The sequence below is a fragment of the Chiloscyllium punctatum genome, chromosome 49, assembly GCF_047496795.1.
Source record: "Chiloscyllium punctatum isolate Juve2018m chromosome 49, sChiPun1.3, whole genome shotgun sequence".
Taxonomy (NCBI): Eukaryota; Metazoa; Chordata; class Chondrichthyes; order Orectolobiformes; family Hemiscylliidae; genus Chiloscyllium; species Chiloscyllium punctatum.
The window spans coordinates 56,610,435-56,636,431 of NC_092787.1; the positions used below are offsets into that span (position 1 = coordinate 56,610,435).

Consider the following 25,997-nt stretch of genomic DNA (forward strand, 5'->3'; position numbering starts at 1 on the left):
ATGTCTGTATTCCACATGATTGAGTCTCCTACCACTATTGCCCTTGTTATCATCTTTTCTACTGTTCCCCTCATCTGGACTTTGGCTGCACTGTCCAGAGGAATTGTCACTCTGCTTTCCAATACAGGAAAACTGTCCTAGGTAACATCATCAGTAAGCTTGCAGTGAAGTATTGGTGTTCGTGACCTGCTTTCTATTTATGTGTTTAGGTTTCCTTGAGTTGGTGATGTCATATCCTGTGATGATGTCATTTCCTGTGCTTTTCCTCAGCGGGTGGTAAATGGGGTCCCATGCAATATGTTTGTTGATAGAGTTTCAGTTGGAATTCCATGCTTCTCAGAATTTTCATGTCTCTGTTTGGCTTGTCCTAGGATGGATGTGTTGTCCCAGTCGAAGTGATGTCCTTCCTCATCTACATGTAAGGATACTAGCGATAGTGGGTCATGTCTTTTTGTGGCTGGTTGATGTTCATGTATCCTGGTGGCTAGTTTTCTGCATGTTTGTTCAAGGTAGTGTTTGTTATGGTTCTTGTAAGGTATTTTGTAAATGACATTAGTTTTGCTTGTTGTCTGTATGATGATGTTACCTAGTATGGTGACGAAATATCTGAAAATGAACTTTCCGGCTCAGTGAGCAAAATGACAAACAGAACCTCAACCTGAGCTACAAATCTTCTCAAAGCTTGCTAGAAAAACTGTCTTTAAATGAGATGTGGGGGTTTTGCTGACTACGTGATTGTCTCCTCCTGACTGGTTATTACCCATTCCTTCTCCAACTTCACCTCCTCAAGGGTATCTGTGTCTAAAAGCATCTTCTTAACCTCATGAATGTACTGTCGTGTTTCCAGCCAATGCGCAAGCTCCAAAACATTTGCTCGGTCTGGTCAAATTGGTGGCACTTCCTACAGATGTGGTCAGGAGTGTCCAAGCCTTCCCATACACTGCAGGATGTGCAGCTCACAGGATTGAGGTTAGCTGACATAACTTCAGTTCAGTCATTATATCATCATGGACTACAGCCTCAATCTGTTCACCATCCCCCAGAAGTATATTCTGAGCCAATTTATGACAACCTGGCCCTGTCAACCAGGGAGGCAACATTCCATCCTGGAGTCACATACATAACCACAGAAACTCCTGGCAATTCCCTGAACTGACAAATCCTGGAACACTATTCTTCCTCCTCTCCAATAAAACTGAGCCACTCATAGTGGCACCAACGTGGCTCTGACTGCACTTGCTTGAGGAACCAGGGCCCTCATTAGTTTCCAAAATGGGAAACCAATTTTTGAGCAGGACCTCCAGGACTCTGGAATTACTGTCCTGTTTGTCCTGGACTACCCAATGGTCGACCATTTCTTTTCTGCCTCCAAACCCTTATGCTGCTGTGTGACCAATTCTCTGAACATGATAGAGAGTTTTGAGAAGATTTGTCACTCAGGTTGAAGTTCTGGATGTAGATTTGCTAAAACGAACCTTCCAGCTGAGTGAGCAAATCTACATCCATGCTGTCAGCCTCACAGAAGTGACTCTAGTCCCTGCTGGAGCTCTGAAATGTGGTGTTTCAGGGTCCTGACTATGATGGCACTTCCTTCACATGCAGTTACTTCAAATATCAGTAATGCCCAGGACTTGCCATATAACACACGCTCCATATTCCACAAGATCAACCTAAACTGCTGTGTTTTAATATTAAGTGGGATTGGTGTGCACTTGTTTGGGCCAAATGGCCTGTTTCCACACTCTCGCAGTTCTATGATTACTCTGATTTCTAGGATTCCTTACGTTAACTCTATTCTGCTTTGAATTACTTGTATTACATTGTTGTATTGGCTCTGACTTTCCCTTATTTAAGGTGTTTCTCAGTTAAATTGAAATATGGCAATGTCTTTCAAAATTACACATTTTTCTACAACAATTAAAAGAGATTCCATAATAGTAGTTACTTACTAACCAATGAACTTACTAAAAAGAGAAAAGTCACCTCCTTCCCATCACCTCCCTCAGTAAACTTCCTCCTTATCAACACGTTTCTCCTTGTAGTAAGCCTTACTTAAAAAAAGCTCTTTCTCCCACTGAACTGAATTCCCAGTTTCATCCAAATTTTCAGATATATTAACATGCCTATCACCTCTAGACCTCTCAAGTGAAGTCTTCCTCACACTAACCATGCACCTTTCTTAACTCTGTGCTTTTAAATCCCTTCCTTATGGAGAGCTGCAATGAGTCACTTATAGCTTAGCTTCCTGCACCAGTAGTCAGCACATTATTCAGGCAATAGATTTTGGAGAATTGTTAGATAACTATCAGGCAGGCTGTTTTAACGAGGTCAGAATCTGGAATTTACTCCAAAATTAAACTTGAAAAGGATTTACTAGTTGTATTCCCATATTAAACCAAGTTCCCAGACGCACTGACTCAGGCTCTGTCTCACTCAGACGAATTCTCCATCACTCTAACACTGTAGTCTCACCCTGATTAGGTTTAGGGAAGGGCGGCCCATGGATGGCTTTTCTGCCCACTGCCAATTGAAGCCCTTTCGTGGGTAATTCATGGCCATTTAAAATTATGGAAAAATGTTTATTAACTGGCCCCAATGGGAACAGAAGGGTGTTGATTGATCAAGTATTCTGATAACCAAGAGGTAACCATAACCACAGTAAACCCTGACCAAGCAAAACTTTGAGACATAAACATTGCTCAAAAAATCTTTGTAAAAACATTAACACATTGCCGAAACTCAATGTTTAAGCACACAATAAGTAATACAAATATAATGCAGAGGTATACATATCACTGTTATACTTTATTTACAGCGTAAATACTTGGACGTTGCAGTAGATCACGGTATTTGAGTTATATGATTTTTGCTGGTGTATCAAGAGTTCCAGTTGATAAGGTGCCAGTTAAAATAAAGTTTTCTTGCCACTGCTAGTATACATGCAGCTGTGGATGATCTGGTCACTGCACAAAGGTGTGGCAAGTAAACCTGTGTGGACCTGCTTATTGTGTCCTGGATGGGAAAGGGAAGAGTTGGGTTTCCTACTTCAAAGGCACTCAATCAGGACATAGTGTCATACACCACAGAAGCAGATACTGGATTAGTGGTGCTGGAAGAGCACAGCAGTTCAGGCAGCATCCAACGAGCAGCGAAATCGACGTTTCGGGCAAAAGCCCTTCATCAGGAAGCAGACCCTTTGGTTGAACTAGTCCATGCCAACCAAGTTTCTCAAGCTAATCTAGTCCCTCTTGCCTGCATTTTACCCATATCCCTCTAAACCTTTCCTATTCATTTACCTTTCCCAATGTCTTTCAAATGTAGTAATTGTACCAATAGTTCGTCTGGCAGTTCGTTCCACATAAATAACTACCTTCCATGTGAAGATTTGTCCATCAGATCCCTTTCTCCTCTCATCTTAAAAATATGCTCTCTAGACTTGAAATCTCCCACCCTAAGGAAAAAACACCTTATCTATGCCCCCATGATCTTATCAACATCTATAAGGTCATCCCTCAACATCCTATGCTCCAGTGAAAGAATCCCAGCCCATCCAGTCTGTCCTCATAACTCAAACCCTCCATTCCTGGCAACATCCTGGTAAATCTTTTCTAAACCTTTTCCAATGTAGTAATATCCTTCCTATAGCAGGGTGACCAGGCTGTATTCAGTACTCCAAACATGACTTCACTAACATCCTGTACAACCTCAACGTGATCTCCCAGCTCCTATACTCAATGGTCTGAGCAAGGAAGTCAAGTATGCTGAACATCTTCTTAACCACCCTGTCTACCTGGGATGCAACTTTCAAAGGACTATGAACCCCTCAGTCTTTCTGCTTGGCAACACTACCCAGGGCCCTACCATTAATCGTAATGTCCTTCCCTTGTTTGTTTTACCAAAATGCACTATCTCACATTTATCATAATAAAATTCCATCTGCCTCTCCTTAGCCAATTGATCCAATTGATCAAGATCCCTTTGTACTCCTAGATAACCATCCTTACTGTCAACTATACCACCAATCATCCACAAGCTAACGAACAATGCCTCCTAATTTCTCATCCAAATTGTTCATATAAATTACAAACAGAAGTGGACCCAGCACCAATCCCTGTGGAAGACTGCTGATCACAGCCTTCCAGTCTGAAAAAAAGCCCCCCCCCGCTACCACCCTCTGTCTCCTATCATCAAGTCAAGTTTGTATCCAATTGGCAAGCTCTCCCTCAATCCCATGTGATCTAACTTTACCTAAATAGTTGACATGCAGACTGTGTCTGATCAAGGCACTCAACATCAGGAAGGATCCAGAGTGCCAACCCAGTGCACTTAATGCCAAACCCCCTTCTAAACACACCTACACTGTGAGCCCCATCCTGTAAAATCTCTGCTATTGTTTACCTTTATCATAGGTCTGGGCTGCTGTACAGTTCTGGATCTTGGATAGCTGTCATTCTAGCAGCAACCACCATTCCCTAGTGACACTGCCTTTTTCTGATTTGTCTGGCAACTATCAGTGGTGTGGACTTCTATCTCCAGCATCCTGATCTCAGGGAAAAGTCTAACCAATGGGCCTCTCAATTGCCCAATTGTCTTGCGCTTCAGCTGTCCTACCCCAGAGATAGCTACATGAATCTCTCACTGACTCTCCAACCAACAGGTCAGATGCAGATTGCTTCCCCAACATCCTGCCCATAGTCTTCACTCATCCCTGTTTTATACACTTGAAGGTTTTTACTTTTGTGAACCTCAGTTTAGATGGGGTTTTATTGCCCAATTCACTGAGAATAGACCCTGACTGAATGCCATTACCAAATTCAGATATCGTGAGGAGGTGAATTGGAACAAATGAGCAGTTTCTCAGTTAGTACAGATGGCTTAATTTGCTAAAATCAGCTATGACAATGTATGTAACTATATCTGTCCTACTCTTTTGCAAGAGCACTTTCAGTAATCAGAGTTAAATCATTTGGAAGGTATGGTGTGGGCAACAGTCTGATGACAGAATTATTCTTCCATGACTAATTCTTCTTAGGCAGCACAAGTTTGACATTTAGTGCATTTGAGTTATTGCCAAATAAACACATAGAAACCTATCTACATGGATTGTTTGGTTCCTGTCATCTAAGTTTGGAATTGATGGTTAACAAAACAAAAATTCCTTGGAAAACACATTAAGCTTTGAGAGCATATCTTTTCAGAATAAAAGTGTATCTTCTGACTTGGAATCAGTGACTTATTTCAGAATCTGGTTGAAGTCCCCAGTCTTTTCATTATCACAAAAGTACAGGAGAGATTATTAAAATATTAGTATACTAATGTAAATTAACAAAATTTTAATGTTCTGTCTTTCCAAACAACAGCCAGGCATGCGCCTCATCCTGAGGCTAATTAATATTCTATGATCTCAATCTACAAATGCAGCTTCTGCTACATCTGATCCTGAAGTGCTTTATTGTGGCAACGCAGCTGTTAATGTAACTGAGACACAACCTTGTTGATGTAGACTTCCGTCTTTACCATCTGTGTCAGAAACTTTGCCTGGACACAGCAAGGAATGAGAATAGAGCAGAAAGAGGATAACATGTCCATGATGGAGTTTGCTTGATTTGCTTTGTTTAATTTGGTGAGTTAAAAATTGAGTAAGTTTTGTTATGGGTATGTAACATATCCACGCTTTAATTCTCTCTCTGGCCTCCCCTGGTGATTTTTTATGATGGGTAGAAAAGAATGGAACCCTCGTGAATAAATGGAAACATTCCTTTGAGATTCAAAAGCAGTTCTTTCCTTTACCTGGAGCTAAAGGGAGAGCAGACTTTAATTGTGAGGACGCAACATGAAACGAACTAAGAATTTGTATTGCACTTTGGTATTACTTTTAATTGCAATTATTCAACTTCGGTCTGCCTGAAAGTGGTTCTGTCAGCGTATTTGCACTGCAAGTTCAGTATCAACACAAAGGCAAGTTTCATTTTTAGCTCATGCCAACCTGAGTGACTGAGTCCACAATAAAGTAAGTACGATTCCTTGGAGGGGAGGTGCATCATGTGCTGCATCACAGTTAGTTGACTCAGTGCTGAGGAGGCCCAGTTACTTGAAACTATATTGACTGAGAGTGAGGAGGCACCCCTTCTTACTTTACCTATTTTGATAGAGTTATGTGCATACCTGTATGCAAACAGTCCAGACAAATGTTGCACCTCGAATTAGAATGCTATCCACTAGAACATGAAATATAACTCAATAGTTATTATCAGAGCCTTGCCATTAAACTTTGAATACAGCCACCTCCCATTTAAGTGATCTGATCATTGATGGTCCTTGTCAAAAATGGTCATCAAAGTTGCAGTTAGAATATTTTGTTCTAATTTCACAACAAAAGTGCCTGAAAATAAAGGTGGATTAGCTACCATAATTTTAACCTTTTACTTATTTTAGCAATCTAAAGCTCAAACTGAAAGTGGAGTGTCTTGCCAATTTCAGAAGAGCATCAAAGTACAAAAGAGCTTCAGTGATTCCTTAAATCTCACGTTTGCTTGTTGCTACAATAATAGATCCAGGTGTGATTTTTAAACAATTACTTGAGAAGCTTTGATGTATATATTTTTGAAACATCGATTTGATACGGGCATACTGCACTCATTCTTGAATGTCCGACATTTCCTGAAATCTGGGGATTAAATTGGACAATTGCTGAGTGACTTTCACTATGGTTAAGTTGATAATAACCTGCTTCACCAAAGCATTCTGTCTAAACAAAGTACAATGATGTATTACCCCTGTGGGCATTCACATTTCAAACCATTTCTTTCTAACTTAGTTTGAGACCAAACAAAATATAATTACAAGGATAACCACACTGTGGGTTATTGGTAAATCATGTAATTTTCTCAGTCTAAGGAACTATGTAGTTGTGGATTTGGCAACAACCATAAGAGCCCTGTGAACAAATACAAAGTTTGTACTTAAAAAGCTGAGGATTTCAACTGAAAAAGCTAATATGTCCCAGTTCTGCTTGTTATCCTGATTTTCTCTCTGTGTGTCTCTCGATTCTGTGGAGTGAAAAGAACGTCTGCTTCACGAATTCTCAATTATTTCGTATTCACAGCATGTTTTGGCATCCGGTGCATAATCAGGAGCTGAACTCACCAATCCATTTACATATTCTTCTACACCATATTAGTTCATGTTTGCAGTGACATTGCAGTGGTCTGTGTCATATCATCCCAGACTTTGGAGGAAGCTGGAATGGAAAAAGCAAAGCAAATGACATCTGCAAAATCTATCATCAATCCAACAGCACTTTGAACAAAAATTGGTGTTTGCATTCTGTAAAGCATATTCAAAACTGGATTACTCATTTAACTGCTTAATTACCACTCTCTTAACCATTGTTCCTTTCAAAGTACCCAGAATATATTAAAACTAAAGTTTTGAATCTGTAACTCTTTGTAATTTATGATAAACAAACTTATTTGTTTAAATGTAAACATTCATCAAAAAAACTAGCAATATTAGAAATATTCAAATTTAGGAATTTAAAATTATCAGCGCCTCAGTGGACAACAGGAACTCCAAGTGTATCAATTTGAACCAGCTACTGGAAGTCGCCACCAATGGCTGCCTGAGTAGGGTTTTCCAATTAGGAATGTATAATCACTGGAGGAGCAAAATTGGGAAATGGGAAAATTTCCACCATTTTTCATCTCATTCAATTTATTTTGCCTCTGAATTGCAAGGTCCCAGAACCAAGTCACACTCCAGAACCTAAGTTTCGAGACTGGCACACCAGTGCAGTACTGAGGGAGAACTGCACTGTTGAGATACTGTCTTTCTGATGAAGTGTTAAGATACAGCCAAAACTGACTACTTGAATATAAATGATCCCATTTCAAAGAGAAGGGAAGTTATCTTTAGTATCCTGGCCAATATTAATCCCCTAATCAACATTACAAAAAGAAGCCTTGCATTATCATATTGTTGTTTGTGGAAGTTTGCTGGGTACTTATTAGCTGCTGCATTCCCTGCATTACAACAATGATTCTACTAAAAAAGTATTCCCTTGGCTGTACAGTGCTTTGAAAAGTCTGGTTGTGAATAGCACTATATAAATACAAGTGTTTGCTTTCTACTACATAGCATTATGTATTTAGCCTCTAAAGCTAAGAATCACTTGCAGTACTGAGGGAGACCTGCACTGTTTGAGATACTGTCTTTCTGATGAAATGTTAAAATACAACCAAAACTGACTACATGAATGTAATGGTCAACACACAGCTCAAAACATTGTAAAGCAAGTGAAGTATTTTTGAATTGTATACCATTGTCATGTAGGAAGCATAGTAAACCAACTTGCACACAGCAAACTCAAAAAAATAACAATGTGATAATGACAAATCAATTTTTATGATATCATTGAGGATAAATATTGACCAGGACATAAGGAACAACTGCCTTGCTCTTTTTCAAAATAGTGCCATGAAATCTTGTATAAACAACCAGATAAAAACAATTAGACTGAGTCGCAATTCAATGTAACATCTGATTAACAGAATCTACAGCAGTTTCCCTCCATATTGTACTGGAATGTCAGCCTTGCTTATTTTGCCCAAGCCCTGACGTAGCTCTTCAATCAGAACCTTGACACTCGAAGAAGAGTGCTACCAATAAACAGTGCTCTGTTTAAACTGAATGATTTTGTGCCTTTGATGAATTCTATGATCTGAGAATCATCCGAGCATTTGTTGTGAATTGATTGAAGTTACATAGTGATGTGCAATTTGTGTTTTATTTGACTTGGTATGCACATCATATATAGAACAACCCTCAGAAAAGTAGTTAATCCATTTTTTAGTCACCTGGGGATATGCCTTAGTCAGGATCTTCTGTTTAGAAGGTAGCCATTGCTGCAGAGAAGTCTGGAATTATGTATTGGGACATTCTGGAAGTCTAAACTGATTCTGTTGAATTGTCCAGGACGTTGAAACTTCAGGTGGGCATTTACCTAGTGTCTGGAATGTTTTGAAACATATCCAAATCTGGTATAATGGGAGATATTAGATGATTTTGACTGACTGAAGCTTAATAATTGCTCAGGAAAGGTTACAGCATTAAAACCTGTTTTAAGTACCAGGTGATGATTAGGATGATACCCAACTCTTCATCATCTGATACCTCTGTCCCTCACCCATTTGGCACCCTAACTGCCTCACCCACTTACCACGTTAACCCCTCCCATAAGCTGTGGCACAGTGGTAATGTCTCTGGGCTGGTAATTCACAGATGGAGGTGAATGTTTTGGGGTCGTGGGTTTGAATTCTATCATGGTAAAATACAAATACAACTGGAATTGAAAGCTCATCTAATGGCAACTGTGTAACCAGTGGTGATTGTAAAATGAGAAATCCGGTTCACTAATGTCCTTTAGGGAAGAACATATGCTGTCCTTATTTGAGCTGACCTACATTGACTCTAGACCTCTAGCAATACAGGTGACTCTTCTAAAATGGCCTAGCAAGCCACTTGGTTCAAGGACAACTAAGGATGTGCAACAGTACCCACATCCCATTCAGGGATAAAAACAAATGTATCTCTATTCTACCTGCTTGCACCTCACCTGCCTGCTACCAAGCCATCTCCCAATTAATTATTTCCAGTACTTGGCATTTCAAAAGATTTAGCTGTTAAGAAACTGAACATAGTAGGGGCATTATTTTTCTATAATTGTGTTTGAATGTAAAAGGTCAGTCCAGACACAGTGCATCAAAGAAGAGGGGGCAAGGAGACTCACTAATCTGTAATAGAACTTTCTGCTCTTTTATTACATAAAGGTAACTTGGCATTCTCTCTCATGTTGTCTGCCACTTCAAGTTGCCTCTACGTAGGCAGTCCTGCAGTCCAGTAAGAGGAAAACCTACATTAATTTAATTTTGTTGCTATCGTATTGCATGAAATTATTTGACAACTCATTTTTCTCTTGAGAAATAAATGTGCTTTAAAAACAATTCCTTTTCTCTGAGTTTGGTAACTGAATGCTCATCGTTCTCCTGTCCTATTTTAAAGGCTGGAATTTCATCTCAGGCACTGTCACAAAATGAGCAGTATCTAATCAGCCTCATGCTCACACAATGTCTGATATTAAATTCCATTGACTGCTATAGAGCTGAATAGCAGGTGCTGTGTACAATGATGGTATCGTCCATTTCTCGCCATAGCACAAGATGAATTTCTATCCTGAAATCATTTCTTTACGCTGCCGCAACTAAGGCCTTTAATCTCAGCCTCTGCAATGACACACTGTACTGCAGCAGTATCGTATAATTCTCACACTTTTCATCATTGAGTATTAGAATGCAGTTCATGCCATATCATAGGTCGTTTTATGTTCACACACATAAAAAGCAGCTTTCAGATGGTCTGAACTTTTCTCACTTTCTACAGCTGCACTCCAACCTTTCGCTTGTTGCTGGAAATTATCCAAAATCCTGCTTCTGAGAGGATAGATTTCTGACCCAAAGAACCATTGGGTTTCACGTAAGTAGTCTGCTTCTCTCTTCTCAGGTTATCAACTGTGAAATATGTGGATCCCTTGGTTCAATACCTGTTACATAAGCCTTCTGCTCCTCTGGCCTCAATATTAACCCATAGGTAGGATGACAAGCATCATTGGAAGGCAGTGCACTTGTAGATTGGGCATTAATCATCAAAATAAAATACCGTCAAAAGTCTTGGTCAAGCTTTTTCTTTCCGACTGCAGATGGAAGAACATTCAAGGGTCCTACCATGGAAAGGCAGTGTATTTAAACAACATTTTTAAACTGGAGTTTCCAAATGCAATTGGGAGTACATTATATAAAGTCGACAAACAAATGTTGAGAGTCCCTTTGTTCTGATTAAACTTCAAAGGCTAAAAGGAAATGTGGGGTCAAGGGGGCATTATCCCAAGTGCAGCAGTTCTTCCGGTAGCTGAATCTGAAGAAATCCAATTGTAATTTGTGTTATTGAATTTACTATCGGTCAAGTTGGTGAAATTTTGAATGGCTTGTTATTTTGCACAGGATAAGTTAGGAGCATGAATAACAGATCCTGAAACATATTTCAGTTTACTCTATTCATGTTCATGTTATTCTTAATAAGCTGCATTATGTAATTCCTATCTTAAGCTAGAATATGATAAGTGTGTTTATTTTCCTGCTTTCATAAGTCTAGCCAGCCCTGGGTGGGCTTGTAACATCACTGCTGAACTAAAATTAACAGTGAGGGTTCCCGTTTGATCACACGACTCTCCTTGTTATTGAAGTTTGGTCGTATAAAATTATACAAGCTAAAATGTCCACAATTTTACCAAATTGGTAATTCTGATGCTAATTGCAAGCAAAATTTCATCATCTCGAAGAAACAGCACTAAGAATTTTTTTTTTCTAAAAGTTTCCACTCAGAATCTGCATTCAGCCAGCACAACTGGGCAACTTTCTAAAATGTAACTTGTTTTTTAAAAAAAAGTTTATTTAAAAATACTTCTTTGTTCAAGAGTAATAGCTTGATACAATTTAATTAATAAAACTAAAGATGGGTTTGTCAATCCCAGTGAATAAACCAATTTTAAACGATTGAGAATGATTTTGAATCAATCCATAGAACCATCTGCTCATGTGAGGTTGTTACAGTCGACGTGTTAGTAAATTATAAAACATTTCTATTCAAAAGTTTTTTCAAATGCTCTTATTAGTGCCTTTGCACCCAACGTAATTTTTCAGGCTTCATCTTAGGCCTGAAAAAAATGGCTAATTAATGTACTCTAGATGTTTGGATTGAAATATAAACATGTACAAATAATCGTCCTGATCTGCCACCTCCATTTGAGCTCTACCATGAGACACACGCTGCAGGCAGACATCAAAATTTCAATTCATTAAAGAGTTCATGCTGAACACACTAGCGCATTGTACACACAAAACATGGTATTAGGAGTGACACTGAGGTGAAAGTTGCAGAGCAGAATGAAATCACAAGTTGAGTCAGACAGTCATAGAGCTGTGAGCTACCACAAGAAAAGAGCAAAAAGAGTGATCCACAGTAAAAACACGGGTTAAGAGAAAATAGCTCCAGCTTTTCCCTTAGCAGTTCCTGTTTGCAAGACAGGGGATATGAAGCAAAACACAATTAAGTTCCAGGTAAATGACGAAATTGTGGAGTAGCAACAGATTTGTTGAGCAACCCAGAACAGTTACAAGTTGCTAAACATTTATCACAATCGGGAAGAGATTGTTTGAAAGCATATTTCATATCAACATAACATCATTAACTCAACTCTTTGAGACCTGTGAATTTGTGCAAGTACGAAATGATTTGGTTATTGTATGAGGAAAGGAGATCAGGCAATGAAAGGACATCTATTGAGAGGGGAGAGCTCATGCTTTGGAAAGCAATTGATGTGGGTAGAAGTGCCAGATTTGTGCATGAACAGCTGGAACATATTCATGGCTGAATAGGCCATGCCTTGCATTATGTTAACAAATCCTCCAGCCACAGAGAGCAGAGCGATCACAGGCAAAGGGTAGGATTTAAATTTGTGAAGGACACCAGCAAGACACCATGCATAGAAGAAGAAGGCATGTCGAACATGGAGAAATCAGTGCTCTCACAGCAAGAAGTTGAATCATTTCTCACACAAGTGGTGGCTCGAAGCACGCACAAAGTGCAAGCCACTGGAGTGATATCGGTTGAAGATTCTGCTGAATCATTCTATACCACACAACATGTTGGTTCAGTCAGGTAGGTAGGGGAGACGTGCTTTGTGAGTGTTCGAGTGAGGACTGGATAAGGAGAACACCAGGACAACATAAAGCATCAAAGAGACATTGGTGTATCATGCAACATCATAACCTTCACAGATCTGTGAGAAATGGCATAAGACAGTGATCCAAAATTAAACTGAAAGAAAGGTTGTGACTATACTTTATCATGTGGTACATGTCAAGAGGTTAAATTACTTTGTGAGCCCATTGCAACAAATTAAGCAAGGATGTGGAGACCCAACTCATAGATGGCAAAGTGGATGCCATTCATCACAGCCAGAGCAAGTCAAAAACTTGGACTGCTACCTCTTTGCATCATCTCACAGCACCTTAAACCATTGGCCATGGACCAGATCTGAGTGGAATCCTAGAAGGGTTACCCATTTGAGACAGAGATGAGAAGAAAGGGGCTATAGAGGATGTAGAGGCTGGGTAATTAAGTATACTCAAGGCTGAGATAGACAGATTTGTAATCAGTAAGGGAAACAAGGATTATGGGGTTGAAGCAGCAAAAGGGATTTGAGTATTGTCAGATGAATCGTGAATTCAATAAATAGTGGAGCAAACCAGTTGGCCAAATGGTCTACTTCTGTTTCCACATCTTATGATCTTCTGGTTTTAGGAATTATATGAAATGAACAGAACTGACAAGGTAGATCATTAGAAACGCAGGTCCATGCACTCAATGGCAGAAGCTGCTCCTTAACTGATGGTAGCTGATCAGGAAGAATTGGATGAGATCTTGGTCATGAGAATGACCTTCACAGATCACACATTATCCATCACATTCCGAGGTCCACACTCTCCTAACTACAGAAACTGAATGACATCCCTGGGGAAACAGTCCAACAGCTAAATGATAGTAAACACCCATATGCTAAGATTCAGAGATCAGCACAGAGGCAAAGAGTGATACAACTTATATACTGCTAATGAATAATAATAGTCATGTGTTTCTTGGATATATTGGGTAATTCAAAATGTACATGGTAGTACTCTTTTTTTTCTAAAAAGGGGAATGTTTTGACTGAAATGCAATCAAAAAATGTCTATTGTAGACTGCCAGAAGCTTGGCTCTTCGACCATGAGGCACACCTCTTATACGCAAACAGACATCTTAACTTTATTTCAGTAAATATCTCACCTTGAGCACATGACATTGTGCAAAACGCAGGCAGCATGGCCCGTTTTGTGACGGATCCTGCTTCTTATGTAATATGTTTAGAACTAGTGCAAAAGAAAGTGGAAACTGAAAACAGTTTGAAGTTAAAAACCTTCTCGGCTTTAATGCGAATGTAAGGATTCATAGCTCCTTTCGATGGGTTATCTTTTAGATTGAGTAAGAGAAAAGTATCTCAGTTAAAAATCCCTATAATGTAATGGTGTAAACATTTCACCTCTACTATTAAACAGAAATATTTGATTCATCCATTGAATGGATGGTGCAAGAATTCTTCCATATTAATATTAAACCACAAATTTTCATTTGCATATCTTCTTCCCTTTAACGGTAAATTAAAGTTTACATATCTGCTAGTTGTTCCTCCTATGTACACATGATATGATCATGTTGAGCAAACATGTTCAAATTGAATAGAAAAATGGTAGACACTTAATTGTCTGACTGGCTCACATCAGTGTTGCATGCAAATACATACTTTCTTCTCCATGAGAGCAAAAAGATAAATGTCATTGTGGTTAAATAGCTCTTCATTCGGGTGAAGAAGCAGACTCTTTGCCTTCTGATGCTATTAAATCTCGCAGATGTGTTTAACAAAATTACCATTTCTGGCACTTCCTGACACGTATGTCAGGGGACTGTGGTGAGATATTTGGTTGCATTTAAAAAGACTGTACCAGAATATAAATCGTATCCCCAGCAACAGTCTCCATGTGAATGAACCATCTGCCTGATAACTGGGCAGCACTTCAATACCACAATCTTCAAGAATGCTTTCAATTGCTTAGTGGTTTCATTCTGGGCAGTCTGTTGGAGATAAATTGTAGATCCTTAACTAATTTTCTGTTCTTACTTTCAGAATTATTGTAATATGATGAAATTAAATGTTTTAAACTCACTATCTTGAGCCTTTGAAAACAAAAATTGCATGTGTAGCTAAGCCAGGAAATTTTCTGTTCTTTTTGCTGAAATAATACATCAAATCCATGCAAATAGCAAAATAGAGAACATGCAACATGAGTGTACATAATCTCTGTTCCTATATACCTGTATGAGAAATACAGATTAGCCAAGAAAACATGCAGATTAACGGAGACACATCACATTAAACTAACCATCAATGGAAATATGATTAACATGATGCAACAAACATTCAATAAAAGCCGCTGTCTGTCTATTAGATTAAGCATTGCAAGCTTATTTTTCAGTTGCCTATTCTTAGACCAGATGGAGACCCAAGATACCTACGTGAAACATCATGAACTAATTTTTCAATGATGTTGAAGCCAAGTATCTCATAGACAGAGGGTGATTGAGAGAGTAAAATATTGGGAACATGTTCAAGACTAAGCTGACCTAGTAACTTAATGTTTGCTTAGTGCACCAAGAAAGTAACTTGCATTCGTAACCCTTTTGCACATGAACAAATCATTGTAATATGATCTTAAAATGTTTGTTCTCTGTGACAATGGTGCCATAATGATTAGAATGTCCAGTACAGCAGTTTGAAAAAACAGTCAATAATTTTAGAGTTATGACAAGTTCTGAGAATTACGTTTCATTTGAAACATTTGGTAAGACAAGAAGTTGGATCAGTAAACACTGTACATTAAAATTCCATTAAGGCAAGTCAGAGCAAAATGAGGACAGCTTAAGAAAATACATGACATGCATCAGTAAACTATCTTCATTATTATCTTTTCTGTGTATACTGGTATTTCACAGTAAGTGTAATTTATAATTTCAACTTAACATCGTGCACTGTCATTGTGATATTTTGTCACCTATTGTAAAACGCACAGAGTGCAGAGTGTCATTCTTTACAGCATTTATCCCTATGGTTTCAGAGTGGCTTATTTATGGTGAAATACACTATCCCAAATTGCTTCATATCATTGAATCAGTTATGATTTCTGTGACTCCATCAGGTAATGCTTCAGCATAAATACATTAGAATGGAACCTGAATAGCATGAGACATATTGCCTCATCCTCTCTCTATCCTGTGGTCTCTTCAACCCTTTGTCCATGAATAGTGTTGTATGCAAGTGTAAGGATTTTAAAAGGTTAAAACTGAAGAGTGCAATAACGATGCCACATGTGGACAGAACAGTTTCAAATCTTAGAGAAGTACGACTGAGCATTTAAGTCTGCTGCAGTCTCTCAAACAATGTCTATCATATCAATTGTTATAGATAAGTCCAATCCCCCTCAAAATATATCAAGAAAATGGCCTAGACCTTAACTTTCACCTTATATAAAGGCAAGAATAACTCAATGTGTTCCAGATGCGATTCAGTTGTTCAAACTAGTAGGCTTTCTGCAAAATACACTTCATTCTTACACCACAATGAGGACATAAACAAAAAAAAGAGAATTAGCACAACATCAACTTTATCAAAATAATTAACAAAATAGTGTATTATTTAACTTTTACTCATCAACTGTTCCAATATTGCAGCATCTCATAAACACAGCCTTGCCAAAGGCAAATTCAGTGGAACAGATTCCCCTCAATTGTGATCTTCTCCAGTCCAGGAGAAGGAACACCGACAGATGGAATCTTGCAGCAGTGAGAACACTTGAGCTTTTTGTAGCAACAGATTCTTTACAGCATTTATCCCTATGGTTTCAGAGTGGCTTATTTATGGTGAAATACACTATCCCAAATTGCTGAATCTAGCAGCTTCAATCCCAAAACCCCAACTTCAACAATTAAAATCAAAACTAAAACCCTGGATCTGCATGAGCCTGACTCCATCCACCCATGCTTCTTTTGTCTAGTTTAAAAATACAAACCTGTTTTCTCTGCCTTCCATGGGGCAGACACCTCATCAACAGGTTTACAGTACCCTCTTCAAGCTGAAACAGGATGAATAACCCCGCTTTAAAGGTACATCTCCACACAACTGAAGCTGTAACTTGTTACTAATATGCAATAAACTCCTTCTAGTTCAATATAAGAACTTCTCCTCGTTAGATTAGTCAATGGTTTCCCTCTACTACATGACATTATGCAGTACTTTAGATCCCTGAACTTAAATAGTGGCTAAATGATGAGGTGCAGATTCAGTTTAGCTGCACATAAAATATTGTGGCAGATGTGGAGATCTGACCTTTCTTCAGCACTTTCAGACTCAGCTTTAAGTTGCCTGGTCAAGCACAGTCAGCAACAAAACAGGAAAAAAATGGACATTTAAGAATCTTATCTTTGTGTCCCTTGTGGCAAGGCATAACAAGGAAGGATCTACAATTAGTCTTTGATTAAGTGAGTCAGAATCATTTCAGACCAGCAAACAGGAGAGTTAAGATCTTCTGGAGAAGGTGCATTAGTTAGTGCAGAGCAGAAACAGAACTGCATCTTGTGGAGCAGACCTGAGTCAGTGGACATTCGGAGAGTGACCAGAGATTTGAAGCTCTGTGAGTAACGATAAGATTCCTTGTGGCAAAGGAAAATCTTTTTCACAAAATTGATATTGAAGCTGGGAAAGGGAAGATGCATGAGAATAATTGGAGCTCAGATTATGCATTTCTGCCATAGAACCAAGCACAGCTGCAATGAGAGAAATCAACAGCTACAAAACCAATTTAATTTAAGGTCACAGACTGAGAGATATCACAAAGTGTGAATTTAAGCAGCAAAGGGAAAGACTCAAAGCCTAAGCAGCCCCAGTCTAACAAAATGTAAATGTTAAATGTGAGGATAAAAGATTTTTATTCTCACGTGTATTTTATCAGTGAAAACTACAATAAGATACAGTGAAAAGCTTTCATTCATCATCACAATACAGTGCCATTTTGATAGTTTCAGAATAAGAGGAAAATGAAAAGATATAACTTAAAGAGAAGTCCATGTATGTTAGAGTTCTGAGTTGGCTCAGAACCACCATCACCTCGCCAGACCCAACGAACATCGAAGTCTCCAAATCTCAGATGCCATCTTTCACCGCTAGGCGAATTTACCTCTGCCACCACCTGTCCTGGACCCCCCCCCAACATTGGGATCTCTCGCCGGGGTCCACTTCATCGATGTTGGTGTGATGCCCTTCCATCATCAGCGCCAGACCCAACCAATGACAAAATCGTCGATCCTCAGGCTCTATTTTTCACTGCTCAGCATACCTCACTGAAGTCACCTCAGGGCTCACTCTCCCCCACTCTGGGATTACTCTCCTCCACGCTGGGCTCACTCTTCCCCCACGCTGGGCTCAGTGTCTCCCACCACGAGTATATGCTGGGATGACTCACCGTCACCGATACCATCCGGACTCTGTGATAAATGATTAATTGATGATTTCATGCATTGAAGCTGGGATGCCTACAGATAGATACCCAGCTACTGAAGGACATTGTTTGCAGAGGTGTTGATCTAGTAGGCCAAACTCACTAGCAACTGGGTTGTGTTAGATTTGGTTTCCTTGCGAGGTCGTCATTCATCTGCCGCATGGATGTAATTCCTCTCACAGTACTCTGCCACCTGGTCCAACTTGTGGTAACTGTCCAACAGCACTCAGAGGCCCATGGGGATGTCCTCCTCCAGCAGCATCTGCAGCTCCACCAACTTCTCCACATCTTCCAACCCAGCAGGCTTTATTCAGGACACAGGAAAAGCTTGGTGATCCTTTGTTAAGGCTACATTAAAGGCTGAAACCATGGGGAGCAGAAACAATCCAGAGAACAAAATTTGTCAAAGAAATGGAGATCATTCTGAGACCTGCAAATAGCAGGAATTGTTCACATGAACTGCTGTAGATACAGAGCTCATCCCATAAAGCATAGAACAGGAGGCTGCTCGTTGGATGCTGCCTGAACTGCTGTGCTCTTCCAGCACCACTAATCCAGTATTTGATTTTCAGCATCTGCAGTCATTGTTTTTACCTCATAGAACAGGAGGAGTCTAGCCAGTAATTCTCACATCCCACAAACAATTAAAAAATAAACATGGTACCCCTGAGGTGGTCGTTTTGGGAAGTGGACCATAGTTTGCTGATCAATGCTTCAGCCAATTTGCAGCCAGTTCTCAATTTGAACTTGTCCCAAGCTCACAAAGAATTCATAATCAAATGGGAAAGCCAAGTGTGGAGTCACAACAGTCAAGCTGCTTTTGAAGAGAAGTGTTCACTTCTATATGATGCTATTCAATTATAGATCCACCTAACTTCACTGCAGTCCAAGACCATCAGAACTGCAGATGAGCAGAAGGCTACAGTCTCAGCTTCATATCTCACCCAAAGAAGTTCACACTTTGGTGATGGGACCATCAAGATGTAGATAATGTTCAGCAGACTGCACGCTGAGCCATCGGTTAGGAGCTGTAGCAAGGTTTTGAAAATGTCACAGGGATTTCATCATTACTCAGGCAGGATACCTACCAAATTACCAAGGAGCCAATAAAATCAGCTGCTTTCAAGCATTTATGACATTTCTCAAAGAATTCTGCTGCTCCATGCCAACCTCCCCAAAGACTGGAAGAAACTCATGAGATTGTGGAATCAGAATATTTGGTATGCATGTGAATGTGTGCTGTTCATAGCAGGAATGACGAGTGTGAATAGTTAGTAACAATGGATAACAAAGAACAAAGAACAAAGAAAATTTACAGCCCAGGAACAGGCCCTTCAGCCCTCCAAGCCTGAGCCAATCCAAATGTGCTGTCTAAACTTGTCAGTCAATTCCTAAGCATCTGTATCCCTCTATTCCCCACCTACTCATGCATTTATCCAGACACACCTTAAATGAATCTACCGTGCCTGCCTCAACCAACTCTGCTGGCAACGCGTTCCAAACACCCACTACCCTCTGTGTGAAGTACTTGCCGATTGTATCCCCCTTAAACTTTCCACCTCTCATCTTGAAAGCGTGACCTCTCGTTATCAAATCCTTCACCCTGGGAAAAAGCTTGTCTCTATCCACCCTGTCTATACCCTTCATGATTTTGTAAACTTCAATCAGGTCCCCCCTCAATCTCCTTTTTTCTCATGAAAATAAACTTAACCTACTCAACCTCTCTTCATAGCTAGCACCTTCCATACCAGGCAAGATCCTTGTAAATCTTCTCTGTACCCTCTCCAAAGCATCCACATCCTTTTGGTAATGTGGCAACCAGAACTGTACACAGTATTCTAAATGTGGCCAAACCAATGTCTTGTACAATGTTAACATGACTTGCCATCTCTTATACTCAATATCCCATCCAATGAAGGCAAGCATATTATATGCCTTCTTGACCACTCTATCCACCTGTGCAGGAACCTTCAGGATACAATGGACCTGCACTCCCATATCTCTTCCCATCAACTTTTCCCAAGGCTCTTCCAGTCATTGTATAGTTCACTCGAGAATTAGTCTTGCATAAATGCATCACATCACATTTGTCTGGATTGAAATCCATCTGCCACTTTTCCACCCAACTCTCCAGTCTATCTATATCCTCCTGTATTCTCTGACAGTCCCTTATGCTATTTGCTACTCCACCAATCTTCGTGTCATCTGTAAACTTGCTGATCATACCAACAGTGCCCTCTTCCAGATCATTTATTTATATCACAAACAACAGTGGCCCCAACACTGACCCCTGTGGAACACCACTGGTCACCTTTCTCCATTTCAAGAAACTCCCTTCAACTACTACTCTCTGTCTCCTGTTGCTCAACCAGTCCTTTATCCACCTAGCTAGAACCACCTGCACACCATATAACATCACTTTCTTCATTAGTCTACCATGGGGAACCTTATCAAATGCCTTACTAAAGTCCATGAAAATGACATCAACTGCCCTTCTTTCATCTATTAACTTGATCACTTTCTCAAAGAACTCTATTAAGTTGGTAAGGCACGATCTCCCCCACACAAAACCATGTTGCCTATCACTGAAACGCACATTCTTTTCAAAATATAAATAGATCCTATCCCTCAGTACCTTCTCCAGCAATTTTCCCACCACCAACATCAGGCTCACTGGTCTGTAGTTACCCAGAATATCCCTACCACCCTTCTTGTACAGGGGGACAACATGAGCAACCCTCCAAGTCCTCCGGCACCTCACCTGTATTTAAGGATGCCACAAAGATATCTGTCAGGGCCCCAGCTATTTCATCACTTGCTTCCCTCAGCAACCTGGGATAGATCCCATTCAGTCCTGGGGATTTGTCCACCTTAATAACCTCTAGCCTACCCAACACATCTTCCCTACTTATGTCAATGTGATCCAGACTAATCAAACTTCTATCTCTAATCTCAACATTCATCATGTTGCTCTCCTCAGTGAACACTGATGCAAAGGATAGATGCAGTATTGGGAACAAAAGAAACATAACTTAGGTTTGGATGACATTTGAAATTTCCTGGGTCATAGTTTTAGGAGATATAGAGAAGGGAAACCAGGCAGGCCACCTCTGTGTTAGCTCTTACTTCTCCAAGATCCTAAGCTCTTATGGCCACAAGTCTATATGGCACATCCTAGTGTGAGGATGTCACTCCTCAGTATTAAACCTTTAATACTCTTACACTCTTCTACAATGTGTTCAACTAAGTTTATGTGAATGGATTTGATGGCTCATTAGATCATACAGATGTTCTATCAATGATTTGGAGGTACAGGTGTTGGACTGAGGTGGACAAAGTTTAAAAAACACACAACGCCAGGTTATAGTCCAACAGGTTTATTTGGAAGCACTAGCTTTCAGATCACTGCTCCTTCATCAGGTGAGTTGTGGAGTATAAAATCATAAGCACCACCTGATGAAGGAGCAGTGATCTGAAAGCTAGTGCTTCCAAATAAACCTGTTGGACTATAACCTGGTGTTGTGTGTTTTTTAATAATGTTCTATCAATGTTGTTAGCATAACTATTAGGAAATATTAACCCTAAAATGAGACATCTATTATTAAATAAATAGACATAGATGGTATGATAGCACTGGAAGGTAATTTTCAACTGCTGGATGAACTCATGGTCAGATGGAAGTAACTGTCCTTGATGTCAAGACATCAAGGGGTCCTGGCAATATCGAAGTCAGTGGAAAGCCCTCCACTGGTTGAAATCATACTTACCACTAAGGAAGATGGTTGAAGTTTTGGATGCCAACCATCTCAGCCCTAGAACATCTCTACTGGAGCTCTTCAGGACCAAACATTTTCAACTGCTTCATCAATGGCCTTCCCTGCATCATAAGGCCAGAAGTAGGGATGTTTGCTGATTATTACACAGTGCTCAATACCATTCACAAATTCTCAACCACTGAAGCAATTCATGCTAATATGCATGAGTCCAGGACAACATTCAAGTTTGGTCTGATATTGGCAACTAACATTAATGGAAATTTCTGACAAGAAACAACACAACAATCTCCTGTGACAGTTAATGATATTACCATAATTGAATCCCTTATTATCACTGGTTGGGCATTATTATTGACCAAGCTCTGACCTGGACCAGTCAAATAAGTGGCTCAAAGAGTAGGTCAGAAGCTGAGAACTTTGGGGTGGGTAACTTACTGCCTCTTCCTAACCCCGCAGTGCCTGTCTACCAACTACAAGATGCCAGTGAGAACTGTGATGAACAACTTGTTACAACACTCAGGCAACTTGACACTTTCCTGGATAATGCAACCCACTTTATCAGCATCCACTCCACCGACTTAAACATTCACTTTCTCCACCACTGATGCACCACAGTGAGAGCAGTGCACACCTTGTATAAGATGTAACAACACACCAAGGCTCATTCAACAGTACCTTCCAAACCCATGATCTCTATCACTTAGAGGAAAATTGTAGCAGATGAATGGGAGCACCACAACATACACATTCACCTCCAAGACACAGACTATCCTGACTTGGAACTCTATTGCTATTCTTTCACTGTTGCTGAGTTATGAACCTGGATCCCTGTTCCCAGCAGCAATGTAAACAATGCACTAGATAACTGCAGCAGTTCAGCAGGATAACTCACTGTCACTTACTGGAGGACAGTCAGGATAAGGAACAAATGTTGACCTTACCAGCAATATCAACATGCCATGAAAACCTTGAGAAAAAGCACCCTCGTAAATAATGCCAATAAATGTGCAACCAGTAAAGTAGAATGGGTGCCACTCCCTTTATCTCACTGCTATACCTGTTCAACAGCTCTCTTGTTAACACGTGAGAAAAGTTAGAGAGCATTGTTAAAGTTATTTCTGATGGCTTTTATTTTTAATGTCACATTTAATCCTTTCTCACGATAATTATATTATGCTCCTGTCAGGGCATGAGTCAGAATCTTGAAATCAAATGCCAATTCGTGGGAGCAGGACAAGTGAAATCTAACCTTTTTGATGCGATTCTACGTAGTTATTTCATTCTTCATATCGCTATTTGAATCAATGAAAATGTTTTTGTTACATTTTGTAAATTTGAATCACTTGCCAGGCTTGCAAAATGACAGAAATCAACACCAATACAACGAGGGAGACATTGTGAAAGGTTGTTGCTTAATCAAAAAGGTAGGTTTTAAAATACCTCTGGAGGAAAAATGAGAGAGAGGACTGAGAGAAATTTCTGGTGTTTTAGACCCTAAAAAACTAAAGACAGAGCTGCCAAGGTTGGAGTAATCAAGATGAGCAAGGTGATAAAGTTGTGGGGAAGGAGGAGGGATGAAACATTGGAGTGATTTGCAAGCAAAACTATGAATTTAAAATTTTAGTAGCTCAGTTTCTGAATGGTTTTTAATCGTAGTCTTTTGGACAAACTTTCATCAAGATTTCACCATCTTCTCCAGAAAACATAATTCCTTCAAATCAGCATTAGTTCTCCCAATGGAAATAATAAGTTTTCTTTTTTTTCCCAATTGTAACCTTGTTGTTTATCAATAACTCACAATTAGCCATATTTCTTTTAACTTCAAGCTGATTGGTTATTGTTCAGTTGGTGCTTTAAAGACAAAAGAAAGCATTGTCGATATCTAAGACGTGACCTCCATCACACTCCGATGAGTGAAATAGATTCAAAATCTTAGGAGCATTCAAAAGAATTTTGTGCAATTTTAATTTCATTTTATTTTGTTTGATGTAAAATTACTGGAGAAGTGTTAAAAGTATCCGATTATCTGAGTGGAGTGATTGGAGATTGGAGGGATATGGGCCAGGTGCTGGCAGGTGGGACTAGATTGGGTTGGAATATCTGGTCGGCATGGACAGGTTGGGCCGAAGGGTCTGTTTCCATGCTGTACATCTCAATGACTATGACTCTATTCCCTGATCATCCTATCTAATTCAGTAATGGTACAAATATGTGCAAAATGACAACGGATTCCAGAGAATGGTTAGAATGTGAAACATGGACTAATTAAGATGAATAGCAGAGAGGTCTTCAAGGGAATATTTGAATACATGAGGGATAAAGGGGTTTGCCAATGGATTAGATGAAATTCGCTAGGTGGAGACTTGTGTGGAACACAACACTGGCACAGATCAGTCAGGCTGAATGATTCTAAACTTTATGTAACTTTATGCAAGTTTTTTATTTTAAATTCCCAGATCCCTTTAAATTAATAGATTTAAAACAGATGGGCAAATCAAATATAAAAGATGGCTATGTAGTCAAATTACTTATTAGACTTATCTTAAAGTGATAAATATTTTAGATGTTTGGTCACCTTTTGACGTATTCCAAAGTAGTTCTCTTCTTTTGATAAAATGTACCTCACGGAAAGGGGTTTGATTTCTTTAAACCTATTCTCCAATTACACCAGCGACATAGTTAGGAGAGAAATTATTCAGTGCACCAATTTATGATTTCAATTTTGCAAATGGTTGCTTCCATACAAAAAAGGCTGGATAAGTTTGCAATTCACTTAGAACCACTGCTTTGAATCTTCTGCCAAAAAGGAGATGTTGTGTAATGGAGCCAAATGATTAACCTGTAATCCGTTGATCAGAAGACGGGCTATGTTACAAAATTTTCCTTTTTCAAATAAGTTACTTTCTCCTCTTACTTTTCTCCAGAAGTTGATCTGAAACCCCACTCAGGGACACATTCCTGCAGGAACATGCCTAGGATTATAAATTTTACAGAATTGTCCTGGAGTCTCCAGGAATGAAAAGTTAATTCAAAGTTTGGTGAGAAGATTTGTAGCTCGGGCGCTCGTTGTTGTGCTTATGTTCGCTGAGCTGGGAATTTGTGTTGCAGACATTTCGTCCCCTGTCTAGGTGACATCCTCAGTGCTTGGGATCCTCCTGTGAAGCACTTCTGTGATCTTTCCTCTGGCATTTGTAGTGGTTTGAATCTGCTGCTTCTGGTTGTCAGTTCTAGCTGTCCGTTGCAGTGGTTGATATTTTGGGTCCAGGTCGATGTGCTTATTGGTTGCAAATTCAACCCAAACTCTGGGTCAGATATGTGGATGACACCTTTGTAATCATTAAAAACACAGAAATAGAGAACACACACCGGGTCATCAACGCCACATTCACAGGAATCTGATTCACGAGAGAGGAAGAAAAGGACAATCAACTCCCATTCCTAGACGTGATGGTACAGAGAACACCAAACAGAGAATTCACCATAAAGGTATACAGGAAAGCCACACACACAGACCAAGTCCTGAGCTACGAAAGCAACCACCCCAACACACACAAAAGAAGTTGCATCAAGGCACTGTTCAAAAGGGCCACAACACACTGCAGTACACCAGAACTGCAAAAAGAGGAAGAAGAACACCTATACAATGTATTTGCCAAAAACGGATACCCCCGCAATTTCATCAACAGATGCCTAAGGGAAAGACAACGGAACGAGGACATGCCGCAACCCAAAGGACTAGCCACACTACCGTACATCAAAAGCATTTCCGAACTGACAACCAGTCTACTGTGACCACTAGGACTCATAACAACACACAAACCAACAGCCACTCTCAGACAACAACTCACCAGAACGAAGGACCCAATACCCAGCATGAGCAAAACCAATGTAGTGTACAAAATCCCATGCAAGGACTGCACAAAACACTACATAGGACAAACAGGAAGACAGCTAATGATTCACA

The 25,997-nt window shown here is 39.7% G+C and overlaps 1 protein-coding gene across 22 annotated transcripts in view; it reads left to right on the forward strand.

Moving 5' to 3' along the window:
• Nucleotides 1-25,997, forward strand: part of tncb (tenascin Cb) — a 366,196-nt gene that overhangs the window by 164,181 nt on the left and 176,018 nt on the right. For 18 of the 22 annotated variants that reach the window (XM_072565496.1, XM_072565492.1, XM_072565500.1 and 15 more), the window contains one exon: nucleotides 10,438-10,530. The exons of the other annotated variants lie outside the window; for them this stretch is intronic. The gene's annotated coding sequence lies outside the window, so the exon portion shown is untranslated. The remainder of the gene's footprint in view (nucleotides 1-10,437; nucleotides 10,531-25,997) is intronic. 22 annotated transcript variants of the gene reach the window in all.